Source organism: Microcebus murinus, chromosome 11 (genome assembly GCF_040939455.1).
Source record: "Microcebus murinus isolate Inina chromosome 11, M.murinus_Inina_mat1.0, whole genome shotgun sequence".
In the NCBI taxonomy this organism is placed as follows: Eukaryota; Metazoa; Chordata; class Mammalia; order Primates; family Cheirogaleidae; genus Microcebus; species Microcebus murinus.
Genome location: NC_134114.1, coordinates 16,408,806 through 16,417,273, shown reverse-complemented (window position 1 = coordinate 16,417,273; position 8,468 = coordinate 16,408,806). Strand labels below are relative to the sequence as shown.

Sequence of the window (8,468 nt, the reverse complement as noted above, 5' to 3'; positions counted from 1 at the left end):
AGTGAGCACAGTTTGTTGTACCTTAATGATATTTTAATAAAGTTGCCCTTTCCTTAAAAAAATGAAGCCTAATTAAAGTGTTCATTTGAGCAGGCATTCATTCTTCAGGAATAGCAAAAGTTTTCCAAATAAATTGAACTACCGTTGTTTATACAGATAGCCAACAAGCAATCAAAGTCTTATAATTCTGCATTTTACAAAATAGCTTCTTAAATTTTAACATGTAATATATTCAAAGTAGTTATCAATTAGGTTGATTATAAGAAATTCATTATGAGGTACAGATTTGTTTTATACCTTTTATACATAAATCATTGATATAGTTTGGACAGAATCCTCTTTCTCAAGATACCTAAAATGAATTTGAGAGATTCAGGGAAAAATGTAGTTATTTTTCTCAGGTTTTAGTATTTCAACCTGAACAATTTGGATTTCCCACTGGGTAGACTTGACCAATAATCAAACCCAGAGCCTAATTCTGTGGTTATAAAGAGTTGAAGCCTCATTAATATTTAATACTAACAGGTTTGTTAGGCTATGGAAAGTGTACTAAAAGGGAAAGAGTGAAACCCTGATATAGAATTGAGATATGTAGACATATACAGAAAAGGTTGAGAAATTTAAACAATCAAATTTTTTTTATTTGCAAAGATTTTATTATGAGCTTTTATTATGAGCTTTTCAAAAGTCACATTTTTAATCCGCCTCTACTACTTTTTCCCTCCAAGAATTCCCCCAAAGCTATAAAAAATAGAAATTTATAAATATACATTGAGAATTATGCAGTTTTTACACAACAATGGGCAGGTCAATGTTTCAAGTTGTCTAACTCTTTCCCAGTGGCTCCCATCCAGAACTGGCAGGAGTACAACCTCTGAAAGTTCAGCAGCAGAAAAGGCAACCCTTTTCCAAATCCCGCGGCACTAGGGCCTGCAGCAGGTGCTGGTGTGGGGTAATGACGAGGAGTGAGGACCTGCAGAAACACTGACTGGGATGACCGCTCCCAGAAGCAATGAGAACGGCAGGCTGGGTTCAGCCATGGCTTGAACCTGAGACTGTATTTAAACTCGCCAGGCCAAGAACTGCCAAGGGCTGAATCACAAACTCTGAAGTGTTGGCACAGATTCAGTCTAATCTGGGAAATCCAGTTTTCTCATTATTGTCTCCTCTTTAGTTCCGGGGCAAAGGGACAGAGTGTCCCAGAGAACAGTGATGCTAGGGGGACACAGAGCCTGCTGGCAAGTGCCCAAGTTTCTCGAGTTTTCAAATTCACCAAGAGAATGGACAATTATGAGATGACTATAATTAAATATGGACCTTAGGGTTCTAACTCAGGGAACAGAATGTTTATCCAGTGATAACTTCCAGGTGTTTACAGGCATCTTTCTTCCTTCCGAGATCAAAGGATATCAGCCTGCCCAGCATCTTCCTTAAAAACTTCTTTTCTGGTTTGTTGAGTACATCCATTATGAAGCCATCTTTCTCCAGGATGCAAAGAGGTTGAGCAGATTCAGATCTGCTTCCTGGAGAACACCTCAGCTTAGACTGTGGGCTTCTCTCAGCCCACTCCCACCGCAAGGTGGGAATGGTACCTTCCGTCCACACCGGCCTTGGGGCAAACCAGCAAACCTTTTCAGCTTTCAGAAGACAAGGCCAAACCCAGCCCTCAGAATCCCAGCCCACCAAATCCTTTTCCTACAGCTTAAAAATCTATGTCTCCTTTATCAGTCACAGCATAACACAGCCAACGCCCAGGCTCTTGTCAGAGAGAACCTCTTTTTCCGGGAGGGGCAGGACTTGGAAGTTCCCAAAGCACAGGCTCCACAGAGGGACGACAACTGACTGACCACAGAGGGGACAGAGAGCACTGCCCCACATCAAACGCCAACCAGAGGATCAGCGCCACTCTGGCATGTCACTGTCCTCCACATTGATGAGAATGTGATGAGCTCGCAACTCCTGCCAGCCCTGGGTCAAAGCTGTGACGTGTGGCCTCCTGTTGCCAGCGTGTTGAGGGGGCGCAGAGTCACTTCCATCAGCTCAGCAGGGCACTTGGTGCCCAAGCGAGGAGAGAAGTAAGAATGAGGTCCTGACATGATAAATTAGTGCCACAAATTGTGAGTCAACAAAAGGGATCCCGACATCCTGAAACACACCCCGGGCAGGCAGGCGGTGTTCTTGATATTACAGCAAGCACGGCGGCAAAGAACCCTTCTTTCCTGCCACGTTCCCTGGTCTTCTGGGTTTCAAAGCAATCAAGTCCTATGATAATAAATGAAGTCCCTGGCTGCTGCTACGCCCACGGTACATGCTCGCTGAGTAAGAAGCCTCATTAATTACCATCATCTCTTCCTCAACCCAAACATCCAGTGAAAACGGGTCATCTTAATATAAGGTTTGCTATTAAAATCATGTCCAATCACATCCGCAGCCTTGGCTCAGCCACAAAGAGGTCACTCTCTCTTCTGCCCTGCAGTGGCTTTAACTCCCCAGGGGGGTGGCGTCCGGGCCCGTGGACAAGCCAGGCTTCCTTCTCAGCTCATGAGAGGGACTTCTTCCTGCGGATCTTGGGTTTCTTCATGGGTCGAAGATAGGGGTTATCAATGAGGCTCTCCTCCCCGTTGCGGCTTCCCGACAAGGCGGGGTTCTGCTGCAGGACAGAAGTGTTCTCCTTCTCGGCTCCAGAATCGTCCGTGCTGATATGAAGAGTGAGGTTCTCTGTGTCTGTCTGCTCATCCTGCTCTGAGGAATCCGTCTCTTCCATTTATTGCATCTCCAGCTCAGACGGAAGAAGAGCTGTCAGGTAGGGGATGCTGAAAGGTCTGGCAGCAATCAATCATCTTTGAAAAGACTCTGGGTCTCTCCTGTCTTGGCCATGAAACGGGTGAGTGCCCGCTCCACATCGCGCCTCTGGGGTGCAGCCTTCTCCCGCAGGACCTGGGAGTCCGACACAGGCTCAAGGTAAGTGAGCAGTGATGACCATCCTCTGAGACCGTTTTGCATAAGCTGGGAGAGTGTCCACATTGAAACCCATCTCAACAAGTGTGACCACGATATCCGACAGTGTGGGCCGAGTCCTGGCTGTGTGCTCACAGTAAGACTCGGCACTCCTCCCAATTTCTGAAATGTAGCTCTGCAGCATCTGTCAGTGTTTCCACGGATGCTTTTTCGGCGCTCTCAAACCCTGCCTCTGTGAGCAAGGAGCCCACAGCCACTTGCAGTGTTCTCCTCCGGGCCAGATGGTAGTTATCAGCAGGGTTAGTAGACTGTTTACTTCCTGATCTCGTTCGGGAGCCGCCAGCCCGGGCCGCCGCGTCGGCCATCTTGCTCTGGCTGGCCCAAATTCTCTTGTTTTAGGGACAACACAATGATTTCCTTTTCAAGGGAATCAGACTTTACATGGAGAAGACAGAGGGAGAGAGGGAACAAAGGAAAGAGGGAGGGAACCGATAACAATCTCGCCCCACTTTTACTTACTGAGCTTGGGCCATCTTATAATTTCTCAGTACAAATCTTCGTGGCCCCTCTTTGTCTGGATGTATAATAAGAACTAGACATACAAAGAAAGCTCTGATAGAGAAGTATAAGTGTTTTCATGTAAGCATAGAGTTTACACTCTGAAAGTGTTTTAGGTTCTCCTTAATTTTTATTGGTTGAAGTCTGAGGAGAATGTATGAGAAAGGATTTTGAGGGCAATTAGATCAAGGAGGATGAAATACAATGCTTGTTTGGGTCAAATACTATCATAGTCACCCTCACTCTGGATTTGGGTTACTATGTGATGTCCCAAAACAATGGAAGTGTTTATAGTCTGCTGGGTCGGCTACTCAAACTCTGGACCTAAACATGATTTTTTATGAATGAAATTGAAATGCCAGAACTCTTGGCAAACTGTGGTATTTCTAGTCTCTGAGAATGATAGCAATAGCAATGGATCTATTAAATATTAGATATATTTATTAGATCCACATAGCAATGGATCTATTAAATATTTTGTAAATTTGTTCAGCCACTTCTTATCAATACCACCCTGAAAGACCTGGAGTTTATTCCTTAAGTAAGACATTAAAAGTGGATTCTTAAGAGGAAACTAGTATTCTTCAAAACTTTTTGATACTTGTAGTCTGCAGTTCATGGTAATGGATGCTGCAATCACATTGTTTTCTCTCATTTCAAAGGAAATAATGGGATTCAAAAGGTGTAGAGGCCAAGGGGTGGCAATCAAATATCCAAAAATTATCCAGCTGTGATTATCACAAGAAGCCACAGAAACAGATCAGTCAAAAGAGCATTTTATCATGCAAAGTCTTGTGGCGATCTCTACCTAATCACTGGGTAATAAGTAATGAAACATGAGTCATTTACTAAGATGATAGAGAAATTTTAGATCTGGTGGGAACCCCCATTCTTTGAAGCAGTCCAAACAGCCCCATGACTGTCTATCACTGAGTTTCTAGTCAGAGCCAGCAACTTGTCAGTTATATGAGTTAGACATCTTAAAGAGGGGTCCTTCTGCCAGCTTTTCCGTCTATCGTACACCATATGGGTCAGAGATAAGCCATTTCATCCACCCCCTGAAATTTATCTAGATTGCATACTCATGAGAAGAGTAAATTATTTTTGATATTTTGTCATTAAGTTTTGGGGTATCTTTTACTTCAATAGTAAATTACTGGAACAAGCATATTGAAATTTTCCTCCAAATTGAGAGATGAGTTGCTGTTGCTTGCACTGCCTATCACAAAGTGAGATGGCACAACCCTTAGCAAGCATCTTTGGATTTTAGAGACAACATTTACCATATTGGGCTACGTTACATCAATCTATTTTGAAAGTAGTTCTTAGGTTGATACTAAGCCTTTATAGGAACTAATGGCCAATTCCTCAACCCCGAGTGACTTTGTAACTTTAACTGCTCATTATGAACTTGTGAATATAGCATCTACCACATAAGGTGGGACATGTGCAGTAAGAGTCCATTGTAAAATAGAAATGAAATATGAGAGACCGATTCCATTTATCTCCATCAACCTCCACCTGAAGTTTCATAATGATGTCCTATGATCAGCTAATAAAGGAGAAAAAGGATAGGCCTGGATTATGGATGGGGTTGTCTAGCATCCTACACCTTTCTCACAGCCTGACAGAGTTGACTCTAAAGGCATGGGTGAAGTGAAATTCTTCCAAAGGGCAGAACTGTCTTTTGGACAGTATATTAGGTTATCCACAGTGCATGGAAGGGGATGTTGTCTGAGGTTTGGGTCTTGACATGTAGACAGTGATTGATGACATAGTGGCTGAACAGGGCTTGGAAAGAATAAAATTATTTAATTGCTAACATGGAGTCTTAGGGGAATAGGAAAAGGGTAATTGATTCTGAATATTTGAGGAAATTAAGTTGCTATTGAAAAATGGGGACAAGGAAAGCTATTTCTGGAAACCAGGGCATTCAATGAAATAATGGTTAGTTCTCTCTTTCCCAATAGCCCAGAACTATAGAAAACACTAGCAATCAGGAAAAAAAAAAAGGGAACCTCCAAGTTTTTAGGTCCTAAGAAAATGAAGATAAAGACTATCACTAGCAGGAGATAAAGAGAACAGGGAATGGGTAATAAAAGGAAAAAACTATGCTTGTGACTAAGTAGAAAAGAGGCATTGCATTGCCCACTATGTTCTGAAGCATGTACTGATACTAAGCCCTCATAGGAACTAATGGCTAGTTCTTCAACTCCGAGTGACTTTGTAACTTTAACTGCTCATTATGAATTTGTGAATATAGCATGTACTGCCCACTGTTCTCAAGCAGCTCCAGTTGTAGTGGGTCTTGATCATACTTGAGTCCAGATGGAACACACAAATATCAATAGTATTCCACGGTATACATATACTATGTTTTATTAATGCACTCATGAATTGGTGGGCACTTGGGTTGATTCCACATTTTTGCAATTGTGAATTGTGCTGCAATAAACATTTGAGTACAAGTGTCTTTTTGATAAAATGACTTTTCTTTTGGTAGATACCCAGTGGTGAAATTGCTGGATCAAATGGTAGTCTACTTTTAGTTCTTTGAGGAATCTCCATACTGTTTCACAGAGGTATACTAACTTGCAATCCCACAAACAGTGTATAAGTGTTTCTTTTTCTCTACATCTGTGCCAACATCTATTGTTTTTGGTCTTCTAAATAAAAGCCATCCTTACAAGGATAAGGTAATATATCATTGTGGTTTTAATTTCTCTGATTAGTGATGTTGAGCATGTTTTCATATGTTTATTGGCCATTTGTCTATCTTCTTTTCAAAACTTCTGTTCATGTTTCTTGCCCACTTTTTGATGGGGTTGATTTTCTCTTGCTAATTTTCTTGAGCTCTTTGTAGATTCTGGTTATTAGCCTACAGAATGAGAGAAAATATTCACAAGCTATATATTCAATAAAGGGCTATCTGCTCTACTGATTATTTTCTTGGCTGTGGAGAATCTTTTTAAAGAACTCCATTTTTCTCAAAAAAAAACAAAACAAAAAAACACAACTCCACTTTTGTTGCTGCTGTGATTGCCATTGGGTCTACTTCATAAATTATTTGCCTAGGCCAGTATCTACAAGAGTTTTTACAATATTTACTTCCAGTAGTATTATGGTTTCATGTCTTTCATTTTTTTTCTATCTTTAATTTTTGTGTGGGGAGAGATATGGATCCTGTTTCATTCTTTTACGTGTGGCTATCCAAGTTTCCTAGCACCATTTATTGAATAGGGATTCTTTTCCCCAGTGTATATTATTGTTTGCTTTGTCAAAGATCAGTTGGCTATGTGTGGATGATTTTATATCTGAGTTTTCTATTCTGTTTCTTTGGTCTATGTCTCTATTTTTGTGCCAATATAATGCTGTTTTTGTTACTGTAGCCTTGTAGTATAATTTGAAGTCAGGTGATGTGGCCTCAAGATTTGTTCCTTTTGCTTAAGATTACTTTGGCTATTTGGGGTTCCTTTTTGGTTTCAAATGAAGCCTAGAATTATTTTTTCTAGAGCTATGAAATATGACGTTGATATTTTGATGGGTATTACATTGAATCTGTAAATCACTTTGGGTCATATGGATGTTTTAAAAATGTTGATTCTACCAATTCAAGAACAAGATATGTTTTAAAACACAATCTATACATTTAAGAATCTTAACAAGCTCTAAACAGGATAAACTCAAAGAAACCCACACATAGAAACCTCATAATCAAACTATGAGAGACAAGGAATCTTCAAAGCAGCTAGACAGAAGCAACTCATTATGTACACAAAATTCTCAAAGATTATTAGGTAATTTCACATATGAAACCCTGGAGCCCTGGGACAGTAGGATGACATATTCAAATTGCTAAAGAGTCAAAGTATCAACAAATAATTCTATATCTAGCAAAATTAACCTTCAGAAATGAAGCATTTAATACAATTTAATATAAATGAATCAGAAAGAATGTATCACTAGCAGACTTGTCCTATAATACTAAAGGAAGTCTTTTAGGCTGAATAGAAAGGATGTTAGAGATTAACTCAAATCTACATGAAGGAATAAGGAGCACTGGAAGTAGTAACTACATAGGTAAATATAAAAGACAGAATATTTTTGTATGAGTCTTTTTTTCCCTATGATTTAAAATATATCTACATAAGTAAATAATTATACCTCTGTTGGTAAGTATATAAGCTATAAAGAATTTATATAACAACAACATCAAATGGAAGGAGTGTATAGAGAAAATTTTCTATATACTATTTAAAATAAATTAGTATTACTACAGACTAGACTGGTATATATTAAGATAATGGTAATTCCCAGGACAACCACCAAGGGAAAAAATATAGTTTGATTAGATATAGATATGGAGATAGAGAGATAAAATTACTCATTAGAAAATGCAAATAATCAAATTGAGATATCATTTCTCATACAATGAGAAGGATGTATTAACAAATATAGACAATAGAAAGTTTTGAAGAGCACATGAATAAATAGAAACCCTGAGACAGTCCTGGTAGGAATGTAAAATGGTGTAGCTTCTCTGGAAACCACTTGGTAGTCCACGAAGATGTTGCGCCTAGACTTACCATATGCCCCAGGAATTCCACTCTTAGGTATATACACAAGAGAATTGAAAACACATGTATACATAAAAGCTTGTATAAAAATGTTAATGGTAGCATTATTTATAATAACCAAAATGTAGAAACAACAAGTTGTAGCAGTCTGTTTGAGTCTATGAGTCTGAATAAGTTCAGTGCTTTGAAGAGGGAGTAGTTGCAGGAATGCTAGGGTTGAATTTTTTTCTGCTGAAATTCATGTTGAAACTTAAATTCCCAATGCAACAGTGTTAAGAGATGGAAACTTTAAGAAGTGATTAGGCTATGAGAGCTCCACCCTTATGGGTAGGAATTTTGTCTCATAAAAGGATTGGAAAGAGCTAGGTAGGGACC

General features: G+C 39.7%; 1 pseudogene; it reads right to left on the bottom strand.

Moving 5' to 3' along the window:
- Window positions 1-2,539: 2,539 nt before the first annotated feature.
- LOC105856625 (transcription initiation factor TFIID subunit 8-like) lies at window positions 2,540-3,323 on the bottom strand (annotated as a pseudogene).
- Between the last annotated feature and the right edge of the window lie 5,145 nt (window positions 3,324-8,468).